The sequence below is a fragment of the Oryctolagus cuniculus genome, chromosome 12, assembly GCF_964237555.1.
Source record: "Oryctolagus cuniculus chromosome 12, mOryCun1.1, whole genome shotgun sequence".
NCBI lineage: Eukaryota > Metazoa > Chordata > Mammalia > Lagomorpha > Leporidae > Oryctolagus > Oryctolagus cuniculus.
The window spans coordinates 116,142,339-116,156,357 of NC_091443.1; the positions used below are offsets into that span (position 1 = coordinate 116,142,339).

Sequence of the window (14,019 nt, forward strand, 5' to 3'; positions counted from 1 at the left end):
TTTCATTTTATACTCTTCTGCAGTCTTTAATAGCTAATATGTGTGTTGTTATGAAGAAGTACTTTTAAAAGTAGAGAGAGAGAGAGGGAGAAGTTGAGGGAGTGAGGGAGAGAGAGAGCTTCCATCTACTGTTTTCTTCCAGAAATGGCTTCAATATCTAGGGTGGGCTAGGATAAAGCCAGAGACCAGGAACCCCATCTGGGTCTCCCACATAGGTGATAGGGATCAATGTGGTGGAACAAGAAGGTCATGCCAAGATGGCCACTGGCAACAGAAACTGCCTGGCAACAAGCCGTGATTGGATGGCTTCGGAAACCACATGAGAACAGAGCCTGACTGACAACAGGCTGTGATTGGATGGTTTCAGAAACTGCCTGGCAACAGAGCCTGGCTGGCAACAGTCTGTGAAAGGATGGCTTTGGAAACTGCCTGGCAACAGGCTGTGATTGGTTAGGGCATAGACCGCCCCTTGACTGGATTGGCTGCCTTACTATATAAGCAGCTGTAGCAACTGCTTGCCTCAGGCCTGCTTTCACCCGACTCCTGGGGTCTGTGTGGTGACTCTGCACCTCTTTCCCCCACCACCCTCTTCCTCTCAGAAACGAATCCACAGCAACAGGGATCTAGGCACTTGGGTCACTGTCTGTCCTTCCAGGTGCATTACCAGGAAACTGGATTATCAGGGAGCTGGAACAGAAGAGCAGGCAGGACTCATATCAGGCTTTCTGTTATGGGATACTGGTATTCTAAGCAACAGCTCAACCTGCAGAATCACAATGCCACCCCATGTATTATTTTTATAATTAAAATGCCTAGATTTTGATTTTAAAATGATAATTTGTGGTTACGAAGACAGAAAAAGTATATTATGTAATAACTGAGGAATTGAAAATGAAAAAGACTTTAGTTAATGATATGTCAATATCAGGGCCAGTGTTGTGGCACTATGGGTTAAGCCACCTCTACATGCAAGCAATCCCACCTGCATGTTGGTTGCAGTCTCAGCTGCTCCACTTCCAATCCAGCTCCCTGCTCATGATGTGGAAAAACTAAGGTAGATAGTGTGGAGAGCAACTGGGAGCAACTCGGACTAGACTAAGTTACTGGAATTAAGACTTATTCTATGCATCTGCTCTCCCACAATATGGTGCTGAGAAGGGAGTAACAACTTCTATGCAGCTGCCTCTCGCCAATTTGATTGACTGAGCTGCAGGAGCTGATCTTGCTCCTGATTGGAGGAGAGCAGCGTACTCGGCGTGTGGGTAGCAGAGTTGGGATTGGTGGAAGAGGACTATAAAGGAGGAGAGAGACAACATGCACCAGGGAACATCTAAGGGGAACATCTAAGGGAACACCTAAGGGAACACCTGTGCAGCCCCCGAGAGAGCCAGCCGGCGGTGTGCTGCTCCCCCGCGGAAGTGGGGAAGGTGGCAGGGGGAACTGCCCTTCCACGGAGGTGGAAGGGTCGGTAGCCAACCCGGGAAGAACCAGCAGCAAACCCGGGGAGGGCCGAGCAGACAGAAGAACAGCGCAGGGTCCTGTGTCATTCCTCCACGAAGAGGGGGAGCGACAGATAGATAGTTCATGAGCTGAAAGCCATACCTCCTCCACCCCCAGGTAATCCTATCACCCACATGTCAAGCAGACTATGTAAATACTGCCCTTTTGGAAGCTCATAAGAAGCTTGGTGAAGGGGAATGCATGCTTGCTCTCTCTCCCCTCATGGACACAGAAGAGCCTGGTATGGGAGTCTGTCTTTCCCCTTCCTGCCACACTCTGCTTTAATAAAGACTATTCCTATGTATTCTCACTATAAATAAGCCTCATCATGCTGCATGTTGTATTTGTGCCTGAACTTAGAATTCTTCTTTAAGTAAAAGGCAAGAGCATGAAATTGAAGTTTGAGGCTAAGCTAGCCCACAGCACTAATGCACCTGGGAAAGCAGCCCAAGTGCTTGTGTCTCTGCCATCCATGTGGGAACTCAGATGGAGTTCCAGGCTCTTGGCTTTGGCTTATGATGGGACAAGAACATAAGCGTCAGTCATTTTAGGTTCTTGTTACCCCTGCCTTCTTTCAAGAGACCAGTTCAGTCTCACATCCTATATTGTTCCCACCTCACCCCATACATTCTTCTCCAGGTTTGGAAGCCCTTGAAAAACTTGGAAAACCTATATGGAGAAGCTCATCTCCACCTACTATTCCCCACCTTTACCCTAACCCACCTAAGATATAATAAGGCCCTGGTTGCTGGTGTCTGGGACTTCAGCCACATGTTTGGTCTTTGTGCACACTGGCAGCTGGTCAACTTCTGCAAGTTCATTTTCTTTGAATAAATTCAGTCTGACTGTGTGTTCATATCATCACCTTACGTGTGGTGTGCCATGTGAGGGGGGAGTGAGGGAATGGCAACTGGCCTCAATCAGCCACTCCCGTATCCTTTTGGTAAGAGCTGTGCATGTTAATTTTCTCCAGACTTTCTTCTCCTTTCTGAACTCTTTTCCCTTTTTACTGTCTCTACCTACCTTCTCTTTCCCACCATGTCCTTTTCCCTTCTGACTCAGATGGCCCTGAGAGATGCTCTCCAGATCACTTTCTCATCTGCTTGCACTTTCTCATTTCTCAATGCATTCACAGAGCTTTTGCCAGATCTCATCACTGCAGGCCACAGTGAACCTAATTCTCAACCCACTGGATTGGTAAGAGAGGTCTCTGCCACCTCAAGCATATTGGGGCAATGCTCATGAGGTTTCTTCCTCCCTTTAGGGCCTGGGTATTTGATTGGGCCAGTTCATGCCCCTCTTAGGGCCTGGCATGTTTAGTCAGTTTCCTGCTCTTGGGGGAAATGCTTATCTGTAACAGCTTAAAACTGGGACACTGGTCTGAGCTTGGGGATTCTCGTGGTCTCCTCTTAGAGAACTCAGAACTTAGGTTCTCAGTTGGGATGACTCTTTCCTGTGAAAGGACCTTCTTCCCTCAGGCCATATTTTGCTTAATTCATGAGTTCTTTTTTTTTTTTTCAAGATTTTATTTATTGGCCAGTGCCATGGCTCACTTGGCTAATCCTCTGCCTACAGCGCTGGCACCCCGGGTTTCTAGTCCCTGATGGGGCATCCGTTCTGTCCCAGTTGCTCCTCTTCCAGTCCAGCTCTCTGCTGTGGCCCAGGAAGGCAGTGGAGGATGGCCCAAGTGCTTGGGCCCTGCAACTGCATGGGAGTCCAGGAGGAAGCACCTGGCTCATGGCTTCAGATCAGCACAGCGCACCAGCTGTAGTGGCCATTTAGGGGGGTGAACCAACGGAAGGAAGACCTTTCTCTGTGTCTTTCTCTTTCACTGTCTAACTCTGCCTCTCAAAAAAGAAAAAAAAGATTTTACTTATTTTATTTGAGAGTATTGGGCATTGCCTAAAATGCCCATCACAATATGGTGCCTGGTGGATGTTTGAGGGGTGTGTCTGTGGCTGCTGCCATTAAGCTACATCATCAGACCACCGGCAGGGATAGGTCTGCTTTAGTTCCAGACACGTGGACAGTGCATGATCTCTATACTTTGCTTAAGGTGCCCCTGTGTGTGGTCCACCCATGCCTACATGACATTTTCACTGATTGGCTCCCCTACTTTGCATGTCTTTTGTAAGCTTTATAAGCCTGCACACTTCCTCAATAAAGTGGTTCCTGCTTCGACAGAACTCATGGGTGCTTGTGGTATGTTCACCTGTCAACCTTACCTTTCCCGTTCACCTTTTTGGGGAGGGCTTGTGCTGCCCCTGCTGGTCAGGGGCTAGCATCGGGCTTGAGACCCCAACATGAGAGTTATAATTACAGACAGAGAGAGGGAGAGACAGAGAAAGGTCTTCCTTCCATTGGTTCACTCCCCAAATGGCTGCAATGGCCAGAGCTCTGCTGATCAGAAGCCAGAAGCCAGGAACCTCTTCCTGGTCTCCCACATGGATTCAGGGATCCAAGGACTTGGGCCATCTTCTGCTCCTTTCCCAGGCCGTAGCAGACAGCTGGATTGGAAGTGAAGCAGCCAGGACACGAACCAGTACCCACATGGGATGCTGGCACTGCAGGTGGAGGCTTTATTCCCTATGCCACAGCAGTGGCCCATAAAGACTTCTTTAACTAGCTACTTCCTATCCTTCTATGAGTCCTAAAATCCTAAAACTAACATAATGCAGCCACATCTTGCACTGCTACTCTATATCACATCTAGATTCTCTCTCACATGAAGACAAAAATCTCTGTTCCAGCCATCTCCAGTAATATATTTGGCAGTGCTGGCAAAGAAATCTCAAGAACTGTGGCAAGTCCTGAGCAACTTCACTTGAAAGAATGCCCCATGCCTAGCCGCCTTCTATCTTTTCCCTTGCCTTGTCTAGCGGCAGCCAAAATCTCTTCGCTAATATTTCATGGAGACAAAGTCTTGCCTGTTATTTTAACCTGGCCACATTGGAATTTCTCATGACCTCCACCAAGTGGGCCACCAAGTCCTTTGTAAAGTCCTGGTAGGATTTCAGGAATTCCACACCCATGAAGCCCTCTATCCAGCAATATTCCACACAAGGGGTGGAAAGGAAATAAAGGGCCCCTCCCATGGAAACATTACCTTGGGAGATAGCTCTCCTAACCTATGTGGAATAATGCTCGAACCAACTGGCTCACTGGGTTCATTACTATTTCCAGGCATAACTCTCTCTCCACAGTAGCACTTCATTTTGTCACCTATTACATTGTCCTCATTGGGAATCTCTTCAACAAGAAGGTGCCCATCTGCTCTGATGAATGTCCTCCTTCATGAAATTGAATGTGATGTTGAACAATCACTAGTGAGTAACTCATCTGTAGCACCCTGGCCACACTGGGCACAGTCAACCTTGGGGTCGTGGAGCTGCCTGAAGATGTAGTTGCTTCAGACAGTTCCAAGTAGCTGATGGTTGACCAGACATTATTAGCCCAAGGTGTTTTCTGGATAAAAAACTAGGCTCAAATTCAGTTTAAAATCCAAAAAGATGTCTTTGGTAAATAATGATCTCGTGCATGAAATTTTGGTTCAGTTGTAAAATTCAACTGGATATTGGGTTTGAAGGAATTTCTGTCTTGAATCTAGGAAGATTATTTAAAGAATTATTTTATTTAGTTGGAAGAGTTACAGAGAGAGGTACAGCCAGAGAGAGAGATTGCCCATTCCACTGGTTTACTCCCCAAATGACCACAATGGCCAGAGCTGATCTGATCTGATCCCAAGCCAGGAACCAGGAGCTTTTTACAGGTCTCCATGGGTGCAGGGGCCCAAGGACATGGGCCATCTTCTACTGCTTTCCCAGGCCATAACAGAGAGCTAGATCAGAAGTGGAGCAGCTGGGACTTGAACCATCGCCCATATGGGATGCTGGTGCCACAGGCTGGGACTTTAACCCACTGCACCACAGTGCTGGCCCCTATTTTGTAATCTCTGATTTACAGTCTATAAAATAATTTAAATTTGTTAACAAATATATTTTTACAAATGTTCATATATGAAAAATTATTCAAGACCACTTGAGATTAAGATTGAAATTTGCTATATTCTTTTATTTAGAAAATCTCTTAATTTGGAGATTTTTTAAAGGATCGATTCAAAATGTAACTCAAGGAAATCAGCAAAACTATTTGGTGATAGTCTTAATTGCTAATTCTGAAATAGATTAAAAGCATCTCCTTTTAATAGTTTTTTGTTTAATTGGTGACTCTGTCAGTTTTCTACCAACTCCAGTAAGCTCTCTTTTCTTCTCTATTTCTCTGTTAAAATTGCTTCAAATTATGAGATGATTCTGTGTGCTAACTCATTTAAGGTTTTACTTATCCATTTTAGAGAAAGACCAAAGAGATCAATTGTTTAAAAACACCTGAGTCTTTATTAATAAGAGTTGTGGTTTGATTATATGCTCATTTTAAAGCATTTGAGGGATCACTTTTGAACAATGATCAAGTCTGGCCTATATTACATTAAGATGTTAAGGGATCCTATTTCTACCAGACATTTTAAGCCTTCTTGGCATCTTTGCAGGCATTCAAAAAATAAAGTTCCAAATTCTTTGGACTTTGATATTTCCAGTTGGGACCCTGGAAATGTTAAAGGATATTTCTTTCATCTTGTAGAGACATCAACTAATTAGGCTAATTGGGTTATATTAAAGGTAGTATCAAGATGTGAAATGGTACTAAATGTTATGATGATGTAAAATGCTATCAATACAAATGTCCAAATGCTACAAAAGTCCTATCATCTTGTTGTGTTGCTATCAGTCATGATGGTTATCTTCATAAAAAGGTCCTAGAGGCCTAAAAGAGATAAATGTTTTATAAAATCTTGCAGATGCTTTTGAAAATACTGTCTGGAGTAGGCAATCACCTCTTCTTTTTATTTAATGAGTTTATAAATTTAACCATTTACAATTTTACCTATTTAAAGTCTTTCATCATTCACATTTTGTACTAAAAATCAAATTTACTGCTCATGGAAATTGAAACATTGTGGGCTCTATGTTTAAAATGTGTCCTCTTCAAGGTTCTGAAAGACTTTTTGTACAGTAAACATTTGAAGCCTTCCTTTTCAAACCAAACTAAGGGAGAGAGGGTCTTAATAATTACTTCAAAATGCATGACAATTTAGATAAGATGGTCTTAATGTTTGATCTTACCTAGAGGGACATACTTTTCCTTATGGGCATAATCTTATCTTTCTTTTTTTTTTATTTTTATTTATTCTAAAGGTTTATTTTTATTTTATTTATCTGAAAGAATTACAAAGAGAAAGAGAAGTCTCCCATCTTCTGGTTCACTCTGCAAATGGCCACATGAGCAGAACTATTCCAAAGTCAGGAACCAGGAGCTTCTTCCTAGTTCTCCCACATGGATTCAGGGGCCCAAGGAATTGTGCCATCCTCTGCTGTTTTCCTAGGTGCATTAGCAGGGAGCTGGATCAAAAGTGAAGCATCTGGGACTTGAACTGGCATCCGTATGGTGAGCCAGCACTGCATGCTGGGGCTTTAACCTGTTGTGCCACAGTACCAGCCCTGAAAAACACTGTGATAACATGCCTGTGACTATAGATTTGTAGCTCTGGCCACCAAGGATTAGGGATGGGATTGAGCACCCCCTTGGCTGACCTTCCCAAAGGCTGCCTCTGTAGTCCACTTTAACAGAGACTAGGAGGAAGAGGAGTTATTTAGGCAGCCAATGTACAAGAGCAATGTAAGGATAGATGGCAGGCCAATTAATGGTTGCCTTACATAGGAGTCTTCCACCAAGGAGACCCAACAAAGCCTGTCTACCTCAAATGGCACTGATTGGCAATATGAGCAATCTGGGCATTGGGCAAGCAGCAGTCATGCTAGAAGATGGCTCCTGAAGGGGCCTGACAACTCTACCAAGAGCGACACTACTGGAAATGGAACTGCCCTGGAGGTTGAAGGACTCCTGGGTCAGAGCTGCAGACCCTGTTGGCCCTCCCTAAACTGAAAAAGCCCTTCACTCTTCCCAACTTCCAAAGTAACCAGCATGGTTGAAGGGATGACCTAGCATCAGTAACATTGCAGGCAGAGTTCTAAATTTCTTTTAGAGATGTCACCTATTAAAACTAATCTATTCAGGCCAGCTCTCCTCCCAGGCCAGCTAGGAAATGAGGGGCCTCAGGACCAGAAGCAGGCCAGACTAACTACCCCACAGCTCCTTGACTGCACGTACACACTAAACAAAACAGGAGCACTCAGGCGTACATCTGTCTTCACATTAACTGGCAGGACTCTTTTGCTCTCCTATATCCCTCTTTGTTCTCCTCATTTTGGCCATCTTTCCCACCATGGGCAATGTTTCTAATTTCTCCTTTTATCCTCATAGTCATAATGCTTCCATTATTACCATGTATAATTAACATATTTCAAAAGCATATGACTACTAAATCCCCAGCAATTATGCAGGAAAAACCCAAGACTGCTCTTCAATCAATCCAATCCAGAGTACAGATACTCACTCCATGTCAATGGTTCATATCAGCAAGAAGTAGCCAGAAAGAAACTGGCACCCCATGTCCTTATCTATACTCAGAGTTGGGACTGATGGAACAAGGACATAAGCCTCAGTCATTTCAGGTTCTTGTTACCCCTTCTGTTTTCTTTCTTTCCTTTTCTGTCTTCCTTCCTTCCTTCCTTCCTTCCTTCCTTCCTTCCTTCCTTCCTTCCTCCCTCCCTCCCTCCCTCCCTCCCTCCCTCCCTTCCTTCCTTCCTTCCCTTCATTCATTCATTCATTCATTTCAGATTCTTCTGTTTCCTTCCTTCCTTCCTTCCTTCCTTCCTTCCTTCCTTCCTTCCTTCCTTCCTTCCTTCCTTCCTTTGTCCCTTTCAAGATTTAATTTGAAAGAGTTACACAGAGAGAGAAAGAGAGGCAGAGAGAGAGAGAAAGAGGTCTTCCATTTACTGCTTCACTCCTCAAATGTCTGCAATGGCCAGAGCTGAGCTGATCTGAAGCCAGGAGCCAGGATTTTCCTCTGGGTTTCCCCATGGGTACAGGGGCCCAAGGACCTGGGCCATCTTCTACTGCTTTCCCAGGCCATAGCAGAGAACTGGATCAGAAGTGGAGCAGCCCAGTCTCAAACCAGTGCCCATATGGGGTGCTGGCACTGCAGGCGGTGGCTTTACTCGCTATGCCACAGTGCCAGCCCCTATATTTTATAAGAAGGTATTTCAAAAGGTTCATGGACAATACACATTATCATTTAATTTTATAAACATGAAATGTTGAGTGCTTTTATATAAAGCATTGCTAAAGAACTAAAAATCATTAGGATGATAGAATGTATGTAAATTCCACAGAAGAAAAAAATCTACCCAACCTGGACCTCTGTATCTGTTCAAGCTGATGTACTAAGACTTTTAAATTGGTATAATGATTGAAAATGTTAGAGATTCCCAAAACAAATGTACCTATTTTTAATCTATTTGATTGTAAGTAAAATATGCAACTTACTTTTTTATTATTTTTAAAATAAAATTGAGGCCCAGCACTGTGAAAATAGTGGGTAAAGCCAGTGACTATGGTGCTGGCATCCCATATGGCCACCAATTCAAGTCTCAGATGGTCGAAGTATTTGGGGTCCTGCACCTATGTGGGCAGCCCAGAAGGAGCTCATGGCTTCTGGATTTGGATCAGCCCAGTCCTGGCCATTGTGGCCATTTGGGATGTGAACCAACAAATGGAACCAACATCTCTCTCTTTCTCTCTCTATCTCTCTCTCCCTCTCTTTCTCTATATTTCTCTATATATCTCTATAGCTATCTCTATAATTCTTTCAAATAAATTTTAAAAATCTCTATCAAAATGGGTTTAAATATTTTCAGCTATTTCCTACAATACAGAAGAATAAAGGACCTTTGAAGAAACATTGAAGAATTCATTTTAACATTGGATAATATCACCTATTTTATAAAAGACTTATTTGTTTATTTGAAAGTCAAAGTTACGGAGAAGAGAGAAAGACAGATCTTCCATCATCTGGTTCATTCCCCAAATGGCTACAAAGACAGGGGTTGGGTTAGGCCAAAGCCAGGAACTTCGTCCATGCCTGCCACATGGTGAAAGAGCCCAAGCACTTGCCCAATTCTCTAATGTTTCCTCAGGCCATCATCAAGGAGCTGTAGCAGAAGTGTAGCAGCCAGAACTTGAACTGGCACCCATATAGGATTTCATTCTCACAAATGGTGGCTTAAATGCTAGTCCCTCCTTATATTCTTTATAAAGTTACTTTTAAAAGTCTCCTTCTAAATAAACAAAAGATATCTCTATGATTTACCAAGGTTATTGTGCAATTTATTAATTGTCTCTATTTACAAGTCAAGCTAACACCAGGATTTGTTAGAAGATCCAAATGGGGGCAGTGCTATGGTGCAGTGGGTTAAAGCCCTAGCCTGCAGCACCAGCATCCTTTATGGGCACCAGTTCAAGTCTTGCCTGCTCCTTTTCTGATCCAGCTCTCTGCTATGCCTGGGAAAGCAGTGGAAGATGTCCCAGGTCCTTGGGTCCCTAACCTACATGGGACACCTGGAAGAAGCTCCTGGCTCCTGGCTTGGATCAGTTCAGCTCTGGGCATTGCAGTCACTGGGGAGAGAACCAGTGGAATGGAAGACATCTCTCTCTCTCTCTCTCTCTCTCACTCTCACTCTCGCTCTTGCTCTCACTCTGGCTCTGGCTCTCTCTGTAACTCTGTCTTTCAAGTAAATAAAATACATCTTTAAAAAAAGAAACTTAAATGAGTCCTACCCCTTGGGCATAAACTCAGCTAAATCTACAGTGTCTGTCATCTGTCCATAGTAAAACTCAAGTCTGGTACATATCTCTCTTCAGCTAGACATTACTGTGTCCTTCCTTTAAGAATCAAGAACAGGGGCCAGCATTTGGTGCAGATTAAGCAGCTGCTCACAATGCTGGCATCCCAGATGAACTCAGGTTCCAGTCCCAGTTCTGACCCAGTTCACTACTAATGTGTGTAGGAAAGCAGCAGAACATTACTGAAATACTTTGGCACTTTCCACTTTTATGGAAGAACCGTTGGAGTTCCATGCTCCTGGTTTTTGCCTGGCCCAGCCCCAGCAATGGTAGTCATTTGGGGAATGAACCAGCAGGTGGAAGATCTCTCTCTCTCTCATAAATAAATATTTTAATAGAGTCCAGAACAGACTATAAATGTGCTACTACTCTACACTTGTCACTATGATGTGCTGAATAAAAAATAATTAATGTATATTATCCTGTACTTATTTGGATGATTGATTACTGGTAATTAGTATTTAGTTTTAAAGAAAAAATTTCAAGTGACAGTATTCATCAATAGGAAAAAGTTGAAACAAAGCACTCTCTTTTTTTTTTTTTTTCCTACAGGCAGAGTAGACAGTGAGAGAGAGACAGAGAGAGAAAGGTCTTCCTTTTCCATTGGTTCAACCCCCAATGGCCACTGCACCTGCAATCGGGACAGAATCTGGCACTCCATCCAGGACTACAATCTGGTGTGCCGGCGCCACAGGTGGAGGATTAGCCTATTGAGCCACGGTGTCAGCCAAAGCACTTTCTTAATCTCACAAAGTCATGTGGCTAGGAGAAGACATATCTGATTTTTTTCTTATCAGCCTTCCTAAAATTTACAAATTTTTTTCTGGCAACAGTGAATTTGGCTCATCATAGAAAGTTCTTTGAAGACTCTTAGTAAACTTCTTCCTCTTTGAAAAAGTAAATTTTACTGCATGCCACTGCAAGAGGTAAATTTTTGATTTATAGGAAATTTGAAAACCAATTATGCTTAGTCTCTAATTTCTGATTTACTTATAGAACAGAAATTACACAGATAAATGTTACTTTGTCTTATTTTTAAAAATATTTACTTATTTATTTGACAAGCAGTCATAGATAGACAAGGGGAAAGACCAAGAGAGAGGTCTTCCATTTGCTAGTTCACTCCCCAAATGGACACAATGGCCAGAGCTGGACCAACTCAAAGCCAGGAACCATGAGCTTCTTCACACATGGGTACGGGGGTCCAAGCACTTGGGCCACCATCCACTGCTTTCCCAGGTCATTAGCACAAAGCTGGATTGGAAGTGGAACAGCCGAGACATGAACCAGCACCTGTATGGGATACCAGTGCCACAGGCAGAGGCTTAATGATTATGGCACAGCACCAGCCCCCGCTTTATCTAAATTTATGGTAAACCCATGAGTTGCACCACAATGCTATTTTCTTTTCCTTCCTTCCTTCCTTCCTTCCTTTCTTTCTCTCTTCCTTCCTTTCTTTCTTTCTCTCTTCCTTCCTTTCTTTCTTTCTCTCTTCCTTCCTTTCTTTCTTTCTCTCTTCCTTCCTTTCTTTCTTTCTCTCTTCCTTCCTTCCTTTCTTTCTCTCTTCCTTTCTTTCTTTCTCTCTTCCTTCCTTCCTTTCTTTCTCTCTTCCTTCCTTCCTCCCTCCCTCCCTTCCTTCCTTCCTTCCTTCCTTCCTTCCTTCCTTCCTTCCTTCCTTCCTTCCTTCCTTATTTTTCTGTGTCATGAAGCTTGCACATTGCATCCAAGGACATAGACCAGGGAGAGAGGCTTATGATTACTGTGTGCAAGAACTCTCCTCTTGGGGGTCAAAGCATCTGACAAGGAAGCTCTCCTAGATTAAGTCCTCAAGCGCCTCTCTCAATAACAAGCGAGAGAAGGTGTGCTAACTGGAGAGTATCTTTGGTTGAATTAACTCTGGGAGGCCTGAGTGTTGCTGGGGTCCTCATTGGGATATAATAATGGGTCATGAATCATTTGAATGTGACTTCACCACTAGAGGGCTCTGTAGGGTCAATTACATTTTCACAATCATTGACACCTGATTCTCCACTGTTGTCTCCAGCTGCTCTTCTGGGGAAGAAAATCTGCTCCACTTACAGGATACTTAAGTCCAGCACTGGAAGAAGGATAATTGAAAGAGCCCACAGCTGAGATAAAGGCCTAAAGACACTTGCTTCCATGTAAGAATGACTAAGAATACTGTCTTGGTTGGGTTGGGTAAAAGTCATCATGAAGAGGATCAGGGACTTCTGCATCTCCAAGTGTATTTCTACCTCCCAGCTGTGAACCCAGAATAGGGTATCCATTGATGAAACAATGATTCCATACTTCCATGTGGTGCTTCTCTGCTTAACATTGTCTGCTGAATTCTTATTCCCATATATTTTTACCCAGCATGATTAATTTTATCACTTCTGCCTGACAATACTCAACAATTTACACACTGTGCTCTACATTTGCACACACTGCCAACACTTTCACTTGATGTGCATAATAAACCTGATAAATTGCTTTAATGATTTTTATTATTCCATCATTGTAAAAAATCCCAGTATCATGTTCTTCAATAAGTTTGGCATAATACTGAAAGTTGGATGTTTGCCATTGAAGACACTGTATTTTTGCTCACTGGTATTACCTAGATTAGGAGTAGTGATATCCTCTGGTTATACCTTCAATTTGAACTAAATTCTAAAACATAAATAAAATTGCTGATAATGGAGATGAAGTTAAAGAGGTAGAAGACAAAATTGGGCACTCTGATGGTGTGAGTGAGCTGTTTATGGTGGTCTGTTTCTTATATAAAACCTGCTGCTGTGGGTTTGCCAAGTTATGTACCACTCAATAACCTTCTTCATGTATCTTTAAGAATTCTGTCCCAAATCTCGTCCCTTAATTTCACTTTCACAGTTACAGAAAATGAAATTTTGAACAAAGCTGCTGATTATGGATTTCAATTATTTGCAGAAAATCTGTCTTGCTAATGTGTGAGTCAGTGATGCTAAAAGATTCCTCTTATCTCTCCCAGCAAGATTCTTTCATTGCCCACACTGGTGCTTGTGCTGTAGAAACTTAGAGTGCTGAAGGTGTATCCAAAATGGAGGCTGTCATGGTGAAATTATTTTAATATGCATTTTAAATGATCACCATATTTTTGTGTTGCTATTGACTAACTCACAGTATCATGTTATCCTTTGTTCAGCTGAGCTATACTGCAATCTTCTTTATGGATATGATCATCACTTTTTATCCAGAGATTAGCATTCATTAGATTAGCATTCATTACATATCTCATCTGAGTTAGGCAAGTATCAAGGAATGAGGTTGTGTTGGTAAATAATTTAGTTATACTGTGTGTCCTGTGGAATGTAAAATTTAAGAGATAATTTATCATAACCACCTCAGAGGTCCTTTGGTACATCTTTCTGAATCACTTAGAGATGAGAACTCCTTTGAAAGAAGAAATGAAGTAGCTGACACATGGAGCCACTGCCTGTAATGCCAGCATCTCATGTGAGCACTGGTTTGAGTCCCAGCTGCTCCATTATGATCCATCTCCCTGTTACTGCATCTATTTGGGGAATGAACCAGCAGATGAAGATCTCTGTCTCCACTGCAACCTTCTCTCTCTGTATCTCTGCCTTTCAAACAAATACTGTAAATCTTATTTTAAAAGAG

The 14,019-nt window shown here is 42.8% G+C and overlaps 1 long non-coding RNA gene across 1 annotated transcript in view; it reads left to right on the forward strand.

Moving 5' to 3' along the window:
- The window catches only part of LOC138844837 (uncharacterized), a 77,458-nt gene extending 64,606 nt beyond the window's left edge, over positions 1-12,852 (forward strand). The window contains exon 3 of the long non-coding RNA XR_011381204.1: positions 12,404-12,852. This is a non-coding gene — a long non-coding RNA (uncharacterized lncRNA). The remainder of the gene's footprint in view (positions 1-12,403) is intronic.
- The last annotated feature ends 1,167 nt before the right edge of the window (positions 12,853-14,019 follow it).